The sequence below is a fragment of the Drosophila tropicalis genome, unplaced genomic scaffold (assembly GCF_018151085.1).
Source record: "Drosophila tropicalis isolate 14030-0801.00 unplaced genomic scaffold, ASM1815108v1 contig_593, whole genome shotgun sequence".
Taxonomy (NCBI): Eukaryota; Metazoa; Arthropoda; class Insecta; order Diptera; family Drosophilidae; genus Drosophila; species Drosophila tropicalis.
The window spans coordinates 8,291,008-8,302,616 of NW_027173070.1; the positions used below are offsets into that span (position 1 = coordinate 8,291,008).

The 11,609-nt window shown below is 37.7% G+C and overlaps 1 long non-coding RNA gene across 1 annotated transcript; it reads right to left on the minus strand.

The window, feature by feature from the left end:
• Nucleotides 1-20: 20 nt before the first annotated feature.
• LOC137577775 (uncharacterized) lies at nt 21-2,788 on the minus strand. The gene is made up of 2 exons (XR_011032481.1): nt 2,721-2,788; nt 21-141 (listed from the first exon to the last, which is right to left on the minus strand). It is a non-coding gene; the product is annotated as an uncharacterized lncRNA (long non-coding RNA).
• Between the last annotated feature and the right edge of the window lie 8,821 nt (nt 2,789-11,609).

An 11,609-nucleotide genomic window follows, 5' to 3' on the forward strand; every position in this document is an offset into this window, starting at 1 on the left:
TATTGATCTTCGTATTTCGATTTGTTTTGGTTCCTTTTAATACTTCAGATGCGTCGTGGTAATTTTCGGGGAATTATTTCGCCTTTCACCGGTTGACACTTGGTGTTTGCCTTCTCTCTGCGGTATAAATAAGGGAAATTCCTGAAAGAAAAATAAAACACAACAAAAACAAATAATTGATGGATGTTTTTCTGGATATATATGTTATATTCGCCGAAAACTTAAAAAAAAAAAAATAATAATAAAAATTAGACAAATCCAAAATTGAATCGCTTGAAACGATATTTACAAAACTTATGAGGAGCAGAGTTTAAAAAAATAAACACAAGAACAAAAAATAAACAAAAAACAAGACAAAACAGTAATAAATAAAATTTGATAATATGTATGTAAAGCTACACTCAAGACAAATGATAAACTTATCAATGCAAACTGATCTGAATTTTATAAAAATAACTCAATGTTGTTTGAGATCGCCGTGAGAGTCTTCTCTTAAAGGTCAATAATCGATGACAAACCTGAGAAATGTAGCAGGGCAATCAATAAGACTTTTCAATAAAAAGTGAATTAAATTCTAGACTAATTCTAATTTTTATATCAATTATAACGCGCATAAGACTAAGAAGATGACTACAATACTTTCTACATGAAATCCATTTAACTAGTTGTATAGCCATTTTTTAAATAACGGCAAATGGATTCTGTTGTTGTTTTCTAATACAGGGTTTTAGAGAGGAAAAACAGCTGTAATTAATTTCACTTACAGGTGCACATGTGTGTGTGCGTGTGTATATGGAATGGAGAGGTTTGGGGCTATTCATCAGTCAATGTAAACTGGAAATAACCTCGGCAACACTTGAAACGCCTTCAAAATGATTTTCAATTTGAATTGAGCATAACTGCCGCGTTGTTTCCCACTTGTTTGCGTGTCTCTGTCTATGACGCGGTATTCGCTTGTGTGTGTCAGAATGTCTTAGTATTTGTACGTGTGTAAGTGTACTTGACGTAGAGAGTTGCCACCTGATGTGTAGGTAAGCCTGGATTTTATTCAATAGACTAAATTTAAACACATTACTTGTTTAATTTAAATAATTGTTAAAGAAGAAAAAACCATACAACTTAGATAACTGCATGAATCATCGTTGTTTTTTATTTTGGATTTTGGTTTGCTACTTTACTTATTTGCGTATCGAAGCATGTATTTCTCTTTCTGTGTGTGTGCGCGTATTCTTTGTGTTCCCATTTTCTCCTTTGTCTTTTCTGAAAAAATATTTGTGTGTGTGGGGAAGGGAGCAGGGGAGCAACAACCAATTTGCTCTAGCTGGTTCTGAGTTCGATGATGCAGCAGCCAACAACCGAACTGACCGCCGCATGTCAGTGTCCTTTTCTTTGTGTGGCAGCAGCAGAGAGCAAGGTTTTTGGCCTCTATTCTCGCTCTGAATTAAAGTCCCTTGACCCCAAACACACCACAACTTGTATATTATAGATCGGAGGCGATAAATTGCCTCATGATTAGCGCAATTTATAAGTCAACAAAAACAAATAGGCGAAAAAAATACAGTGAGTCACTTTGTTAAAAAAAAAACTACGTTTGTTAATTGCTTGTGGATACAAAAAAGCCACCCCAAAAATATATAACGGTATATGCAATGGAAGCGCCACCAACCACCCTTTTTGGATGGCCGTCATCAATCTGCACCATCCCCCTTCGGAAGACCCAGTTTGTGGATGATTTTGACCTCAATTCAAGCGCGTGTGTACAAGTGTTTGGCTTAGAGAGAAGCGGAGTGGAGGGTCACGCTGCTGCTTGCTCTGCTTTGTTGCTGCCACTGCATATTTAACAAGCCAAAGCCCCAAAGTATGTGTGTATGGCACACCCAGATATGGAATGAAGAATATATAATTCAAACACAGCTTCTATATACACAGATACATACATATATATGTACATATGTCTATACTATTATTTTTTGTTTTTGTCTCTTTACCCTCATGACGAAAGCAATTCGAACAAAGTGCAATAATTTCCTCTCATATGTAGACACACACACAGCCATACGTATGCATATGGCGCTGTATTTGTGTGTTTGTATGTGTTTTTTGCGGAAGAAAGAGAAAAATTAAGATGATTTGAAGTTGCTGCCACATTTGCTGCAATAGCAAAATATACAAAAATTTGAGAAAAATCATCTTCGGGGTGGCTTCTTTGGAAGGCGGGGTGGCGTGTAGCGGCAAAGTCAACAGCATTATTGAGATTTTCCGCTGTCGCCGCCATTTTGTTGCATACACACAAACACGCACACACTTTCTTTGTGCGCCCTCTAAAGCAGCAGACGCAGTAAAAAATGATTCATTTCAAAGGAAATTTCTCTATACAATTTGCGTTTTTGATTTATTAATATTAACAATTTCTTCGTCTCGAAAATCAATTGAATTTTTTTGCACTTTTATTGATTTCAAGAGAAACGAGGACGTCCACACTCGCATACATAGATAGCGAGCGAGCCCACACACACATACAGACACTAACATTGAGACACCTAATCGTCGTTCGTTTTCTCTTCATCATGGAATTTTTTTCGTTTTTTATTTTGAGGCTATAACTTTCGAAACTCTTTCTATGTTAGTTTATAGTTCACTTTCGCATATTATTTTGATCTACTGTACTAGATTGACAGTTTGACATAATTATTTGCAACTTTTTTTAAAATTTTACTCACCTTTTAAAAATTAAAACATGCGACTCCGATTACCACGCCACTTTTACTTACCTCGAAAACAAAAACAACACTAACACTAGAGATGCAAAATCAACGATTAAGTAGAATTGTTATCGATGAACTTACTCATTTTGAGACCAAGTCTGTTAAATAGGCAGCGCTGTTAAACGCGATGCTGCAACGGTTCTCTGCTAACTTTTGGATTTCTTGCAGAAGCTATAACATATAGTTTAACGATCTAAAGACAATTCAAATGATTCTGATTTTTAAATAGAATCCAAATAATAATTGGGTTTATACAAAATCCTTGTGAGAAATACAAATCATTTGTGCAACAGTATAATGTTTTCGACAAACAACATTTTTAGTTTAATAATCCAAATTGAGATTGATTTCCACTCTAGAAATAACTACTCAATCTCTGGTAAAGATTATAATTTGAGCACAGCTAAGACGCCATCAGATTACCTTAATGAATGGAGTGAAAATAACAATCATTGTATGTAAGTAAATTATTTCACAAACTTACTTTGCAGCATTTCGATTCTGTTTATGATTTGGCAAATGATCCTGGCAAGCATCCAGTAACCATGACAAATGTCTGGCGACCAGGTCACGTCTCCGTTGATAATAAACGGTTTCCAATTTTTAATTTTTTTTTAAATTCTGAAAGCCAGATGTTTTTAATGTGAGTGTGAGCGAGTTAACAACATGTTATCGTCGGCAGCAATGACTTTTATCGATTGTCTGTGATAAATTATCGACTATCAGGCATTATCGTTTTTAGTGTTGAAAAATCTGAATGGGCGCGAAAATATTAATTTTGAAAATGATTTTTTGCTCTAAAAATATTTTTAAAACATTTTTGAAACAACTTTGAGCAACTTGGAAAAGTGAAGACGGCAAATCCTGTTGGGAACAGAAATATGGATAAATGACAAAAGGGTAAAATAAACGGACACAACTTTTTCTGCTAGCGATATTCAGCAAATGAACTAATTAGTAGAAACGTTGTTTAATTATTGCAGTAAAGAGACAGCGTTGACCTATTATAAATTCAAATATAAAACTTTCCATTCAGAGTTAACAACATAATAACTCTTAACCTAGGCCACTGTCTCCCAATTGTCTCAATTTGATAAATGTTCAGTCAACCCCCAAACCTCTCACTCCCTCCACATGACCACAATACATTATCATTGTTGTCATCTAGCGGCGGCTCCAGCTCCCAACCCTTTCACCTATCCTCACACACAAACACACACACACTCAGATGTGGCCGCAGGATATCAAACCGAACCAATGTGTAGCAAAGAAGAAGAACAATTTAATTAGCGTTGACATGTTGCCATTTAATTTTCTTGTAAAAAAGTGTAATTAAAAATGTTGCCCCAGCTGTATCTCTCTTATATGTATACATACATATATATCGGTAATAAATCATATTCCTAGAGACTACCTTTTTGGGTGCATATTAGGCACTAAACGATGAGATAATCTATGGTTATGGTTGACTAGGAGATGGGGAAGCAGGGAAGGAATGAATGAGCGAACAAACAAACAAAATGTTGCCACTGGGCAATAAATTTGGTAAAATACAAAACATGCCTGACTATTCTACAACAACAACACAGACACACACACACAAAAGGTGAGCATATGTGTGCTCGTGTGAGTGTGTGTGTGATTGGCGGTTGGGGGAAGGACATAGTCACGTCAACACTTTTAACTCTTTTTTTATTTTTATTTTTTGGGCTGCCTTTTGTTTTGTGCCTTCGTCCGTATCCTTTCGGCAATAAAAATTCCGCTTGCTATTTATCTTGATTGTTGTCCCTTCAAGTCGCCATCGCCATCGCCATTGCCAGGACACACTCTTACGGAGAGAGGAGGACACTTCAAATGGTTGGTCGCCGATTCCGTTGACTCGCCATAGTCGTCGCATTGCCGCCCTGGAAATTTTTTGGTTAATGAAATGTACATAAAACTAAATGAAATTAAGTTTGTGGCGTGCTCGAGTCAAAGTACTCCTCCAACTTCAGTGGCCACCTTCCTCCCCATCTTATTAAAGCCCTCCTTGAGGGCAGGCTGCGTGTTTATTACCAAGTTGGCTATAAAATGCAAAACGCGTTTCAAGTTTTCTGCTGCTCCCCTATCAAAATGGCCGACAACAGAAACGACAGAGCAAAAATAAAAACCCTTTTCCAAGAAGTGACTCAAAGTCCCTTTCTGGCTCCTTTAAAACTCATCTCTTTCAGAACTTCAAGTCCAGGCCAAGACCTGGGATGCATTAGAGTGGTGCTAACAGGGGTGGGAAAAAGCTCATAAAGTCGAAATTAAATAATTTGTCTTCTTAATTTTCAAATAAATTCTTCATCATACAAATAAAAGGAAAACCCCAAGCAGCGAAAACAATTGTAAGCAACCACCACACCTCCAACCACCCAATCCCGCTCACAAACAACCAAAAAAAAAAAAAAAAAGAAGAACATTATATATATACAAATAAATATATATATGTATATAAATTCAGTCAGCCAACCAGAAGCGTGGCGAAATCCCAACAAAGACAAGAGCAAAAGCACTCGAGATGAAGGCAACAGGATAAGGGAACACAAGCCAAGACCAGAATGAGTAGCAGGCGACGGGTGGGGGCAGGCAGTGCCAGAGATCTGGGGGAGGACGTTTTATTAAATTCGACCTACACCATGCAGTGAATGTGTTCACAGTCTTCGTCCTCGCGACAGTTTTCGTATTGTATTTTTTAATATGTTTGTTTCTATGTCTCTCCGTTCGTCTGTTTGTCCGTCTGTCTGTCGTTTCCCCACATCCATCCACACAGTCCTTTCCTCGGCATACAAAAAAATAATCGTGTACACCATTAATCCTTATTTCACGTCATTGTTCTCGCTTAACCCACAGAGAAACTCATACAACCGACCAACCAACCAAACAACTGGTTCAGCCTACCAACCGCTGGGGTTGGTCCTTATACCATGTAAGCGATTATTGCAAGGATAAACCAATATGAAAAACAGAGAAACAAATAAATGTGCAAATAAATAAAAAGGGTGTCAATGACTTTTGATAATAGAAATGATAGTCAACAATAAGAAAACAAACGAAAAGCATATTCATTGCTTTAGCTACACTGCGCAAAACTGGCCAAGACATTCAAAATGAAATCTAAAACTGCAAATGCTTCGATTGTCAAGATCGAGATAAAAGACCTGCTAAAATTATTTCTAAAAGAAGTTTATTCGAATGATGTATATGAATAAAAATAGTTCTCAATCGATTTAGTTTAAGAATATAATCAATTATACTGTTATGAAACGGTTTAATCATAGACCGATCGATCAGCTTGTGGAGTTTTCCACATTCCACAATTTTAAAAATATTTTCATATAGTTAAAATTTTTTGATAAGGTTTAAATGTTAATTAGATGAGTTCTAGATAGATAAACAAGGCAGGATTGAATATATATATAAAACCTCGACTTCTTGAACTCTTAGAGTGACTCAAAACCTAGTTAAACTTTTGGTTTCAGTGTAGATGGAAATCTCGTTTCGAAAAACCAATAAAGTCCAACGACAGCTTTTCAGCAGCAATCACAAAACGATTTGGACTAGCACTCCCCGCCTCGGCATCACCCCCCCTTCTCCTCCTCCACTGCCCATTCCCCCCATCTCGTGTCTTTTTCTATAGTTTGAGCACGCTTTCCGCTTGGCCTAATTGCCGGATCAGCTAGCAGCAAAAGGAAAAGCAAAAGCCAAAGCAACAGCACCATTCAAGCGGACGTTGACTGTTGATGATGATACGGATGATGGTGATGATGATGATGCTCTGCTCTGCTTTGCTCCGCATCGCTCTTTGGAATGTTGGACTTTTCGACATATACAAATTTCGGCTAAGGGTGAGGATGAGGATAGTAGTGGGAGTTGTGAGCAAAATGAAAAATGACAACACTGGCAGGGTCGAGTGACGACCGCACGCACTTTGTGACGGGGGTGAGGGGGAAAGGGAAGGCATGACTTTGTTCTGTGCGTGATCCTTTACTTCGAGCATCCTTTTGATGCTGAGGGTGCGAAACGTTTGAATGCGAAATTAAATGATAAAAGATAGCAATGACACATGCAAGGGGAGAGAGGAAAAATGGGAAGAGCGAGTGGCAGGGGCAGAACACTCGTGGCATTCACCCTCCATTTACGCCGCTTTCCGTCAACGCTGAAGGTCGAGCACCTGTTTTATTAAAAAGCAAATAAGGCAAAGGACTCTACACCGCAGCAGCATAAGCAACAGAGACAGGACACAGATGCTAGTGGTAATGGTGGTGGTGGTTTGAGCCCAGCTGGGCAGGACTCGCACACACACACACACACGCATTCTGAGAGACACACATATTTATGTTCATGGACTGTCAAGTGGTTGGCGTAGCATAATAATTGTGCATATTTGGCTTTTTAATAAAATCTAATCGTCATGGTATCAGGGTGGACTCACGAACACGAGTCCTGCTCAGAGAGATGGGCGAGGGGAGAGTAGAGTCAGTTAGAGTGGTGGAGAAAACCAAGTTCATGGGCGGCAATGAAATTTTAATTAAATTTACCCTCACCAAAAAAAAAAAGGAAAAAAAACTTTACCGAAAGGGACTTACCTAGAAGTACAACTAATTTCAACCAATACTTATGGTCTATATATTAATATGGTGAGGACATTGATAGAGGTGGGGGGCAAAAGCGGTAAGCACTTTGAGTCCTCCACCTCCTGCAACCAACTTGGCCGGATACTGCGTTCAATGTGATGATGCATTTAAGATTCTTCCGATTGGTCATTATGGATGGGGGAGCATTTAATGTTGCTACATTGACGGCTTTTTTGATTGATCTACTCATTGACGTTGCTTCCATGTTGCGTCTCCAACTGCCCTCTTTCCCGATGGCCCTCCTGTTCCCGCTTTTGGTCCTGTTTCGGCTCTTCTTGCAACGTATGACAGAAAGTCGTCATAAGGGCCAAGATACAAGAAAAAGCCGAAGACAAAGATGACGGCAATGACGATGATGATGATGATGGGGCCAAGATAAGCAAACAGACAAAGACAGAGACAGAGCGAAAAAAACATCGATGAAAACAAATTCCATTCATTAAATGGGGGAACCAAAAACCAAATGATACCCTATAAAAGCTACAAATATTTTCAAATTTTCTATCTTAGCATATATCTCAATTGCAACTCTTAGAAACCCATCAATTTTCCCAACTTTTCTTTCTTAAAGTCTTTTGTGAACAAATATACCCACACAGGGTGATTTATAAAAGGGTATTTAAACTGCAATGGCGTTGGCAAAATGGTTGATGTTGGTCCATAGAGTTGGCAATGGCATTCAAGGCCAGGTCGATTTCAGTCAACCAATTTTACAACTTCGATTGGGGAATAGTGCACAGAGTGTCCTCTTCTGATAGAGTTGTAGAGGCCACTTGAGTGCACGTTACAACAATAAATCAAGTAATGAAATGACATTTAAAATAAATGTTTCAATTTGCACCTAAAATCATAGAGACTAGTTTAATGACACGGATTAAACATTATGATTTCAAGACACAAATCATAAAAATGGCAATAAAATTAAATGAATGATAGGAAAATCATCTCATTTCTTACCAACTATGGGACCAAGGACTTTAGTTTGGCTTGAAACTGTTGTGTAAAGACTATCACTAGTTAATCCAGAAACTTTAGTTAATGTGAAAAGATTTAAGACAATTTACTAACTATGTAAATACAGAATGCAGAAAATGAAGAATACTGATTCTAAAATAGTTAATAAAGGACAGGTCCTGATAGTGATGAGGACTACTAACTTCGATTCAATACAAATCAGTTTGGTATTTATTTATATTTTGATTTGGTAGAATTTGAATGGAGACAATGTCGGATTCAAGCAGCTAAAAAACCTTTACTAGTTTTATTAAATGATAAACAGTAAAAGTCAATTTCTTTCAAAGTTGAATGAATACAGGGATGTATCAAAAGAAATTGGGGATCCCCGACATTTGAAATTGCACAGTCTGTTAAACTAGATCCTTTTTCTTTTTATTGATTCTATATGGCCCATTTTACGTATTTTTCTGTATATGATAAATAACATTCTTTACATTTAAGGAACTTGCATCATTTTTAATCTAAATTATTAATTTAAAACTTAAGCTGGCTTTAGGTCAATAAGTCTTCGTAATTTATAAGATTTTTAAACGTAGTCAGCACAATAGGAGAGCAGGTTGTCTGTAGAGCTATTGCAAGAAACAGCAAGTTCTATCATCATAAGACTCCGCTAAAGAATCCAGAGTTGCAATGAGCATACCATATTTTCAACGCTAAAAGAAATTGGGAATTCAAACTACATGAAGCGAATAAGGAAACGCAGATTCCGCCTGTTTTATGTGCCTGATTCCACCTCTTGGGCGCCATCGGAATTAGTGTTAACAAATAGAAAATGGTTAGAATGGAGAAGGCTGAAAACCAGACAAAAAAGGAGCACAGAAAAGACATAATAAGATTCCTATAATGTAATAAAAGGAACAAATTATAAATAAAAGCTGATGCAAACGAAGAAATCCTTTTGTGAAGAAATAAACAAAGAAAAATTTACAAAATTTGGCCAAGCATCTAAAGAGTGAAAGCTAAAATAATATAAATTAAAATGAAATAAATGCAAAAGAAGTAGGAGAAATGAGAAAGAAAGTAAAGGCTACTAGAAAAAAAGAAAATATATATTTATCTAATGCAAATTTGGCAAAAAAAAGGGCATGTAGGAAGTTGAACTGAAAAATTGGCAAAGTAAACAAAGGCAAATAAAAGAAGAAAGACGAGAAAAAAGCTGAACTTTAATATGAAGTTTAGGTGTAAATAAGAAAATTCTTTATCGATTGATTCCATACAAATTTTAAATTGTCCAAAATAGTCCAAATGGTCCTCTTTGTAAATTAGTTTAGTTAGTTTCTTATGCGCATCATGTTCATCTACGAGATAAACCAAAAGGTCTACTCCTAGATCTACCAGCTTTGTATTGTATTTATCTTGAGTATGTAAGTTCCAAATACAATGTTCCATTTATATTTCTCTTTTCTCATATTGCTAGGTCCTTAGCATTTACATTAAGCAAAAGTAAAAGTTTAAGAATATGCAAACTAAAAAATAAACCTTAGCTAGAGACATTGAGAATTTGAATTTGGATGCATCTTTCATGAAAGTGTGAGTAATATTTATTTGAACTTTTCTGACTATTAAACAAACCGCTTCAAATTCGGACTTTGTGCCATTTGAAGGATTAAAGTATTATACTTATAAAACAGCAGCATCATCTCTTCAAACAAACAGCAATATCTAGGACCTTTATTTCACAAGCAGTTCAGTCAAGAAAAACAAGAATAAAAAGCCACTAAAGGCTTAAGTAAAGAGAGAATGTAAAACCAAATAATAAGTTGAAACTAAAGACTAAAGACCAACAAAGACAGAGGGCAAATGCATAAGTAAATATTCACATGTTTTCCCTTTCTCTACATTTTACACCAAATGAGAGGCTCGAGGGATCGTTGAAGAATTAAAGTTTCTCAAGGATCGTTTGGATCGTGCGTCATGTGAAGTTTGTTGTTGTTGTTGTTTTTGTTGCTGCTGCTGTCTGCCATGAAACAAATTTGGTTGCTACTCATATGTACGTTCATTCGTTCATTTGTTCGATCGTCGTTCGATTGGATCCCGGGGCTTGGTTAGAGACTAAAGACGGAGGGGGGATCAGCTGCCAGCCGAAGGAGGCAGAGACACACAGAACAGACTAACAACTGCATTCAAGCTGGCAAGTTGAAAAACTTTTCAAAACCAACGGCCAACGCGACGATCGAGAAGGCGGGGAAAGGAAAGACACACACACACAAAAAAACAAAAAGGAACGCAAAAAAAACTTAAAAGCATTTTGCAGTTGAGCCGACGCAAGAGAAGAAGGAGTTGAAGCTGCTGGAACCTGGAAGCAAGACTTCATCATCTTTGGTGCTGAAGAGTTGGAGGCAATTTAATGCTTTTGATGATCGTTTCGAGCTGTTTCGAGCCGTTGTTGTTTGGCCATTTGCCGACGCCAGATAAGAAATTTGCGATTGCTACCAATTGGGGAAAACTAGAAAAAAACTCTGCAGCAATTTGATTATGGTCCAGAGAAAGACAGAGAGAGAGAGAGAGAGAGAGAGAGAGAGAGAGAGAGAGAGAGAGAGAGAGGGAGAGACTTTACCTGGTAAGCACCTTATCAGAACGGGGAGTATGTTGTTTGGGCGGTGGGGGACATTTTGGTTAACAGAAAAATAACTAAAACTCGGATCGTGTTCGATATCGAAACAAAACCAGCGCTTAGAATTTCGTCCTGTTTTGCCTTTTGCCACATATCGGAAAGATTGTCCATCTTGAAGTTGGACTTGAAGTTGGACCGCGCGGTCTGATGCTTGTTGGCTTTGTCTTTGTGCCGCCAGCATCTCGTGGTCTCTCTCTCAATCTCCCTCTCTCTGTTGCACTGGGCAGCAAAACAAAAGAGGAGGACAACAAAAAACCGAAACGAATATCAAAGTCAAAGCGGAGTCTGCAAAACAGAAGCACGCGCGGAATGTGAAAAGTTGGTTCCCATGACTCCATCTCCATGGGACGAGGCGCTGTTCAAAGACACCGAAATTCAACAGAGTCGGAGACGTTTCGTGGGTTTTGCTGTCTCTCTGGTCTCTCTGTCTGTCTCTGGTTCGTTTTGTATTTGTGTTGTCCACAGACTTACCGTAGATGTATGTATGAAGCTTCCCGATACCCATCGCCATTGCCTCAGATCCTTTTGCACCTCTCAGTGTCTCTCTCTCTCTCT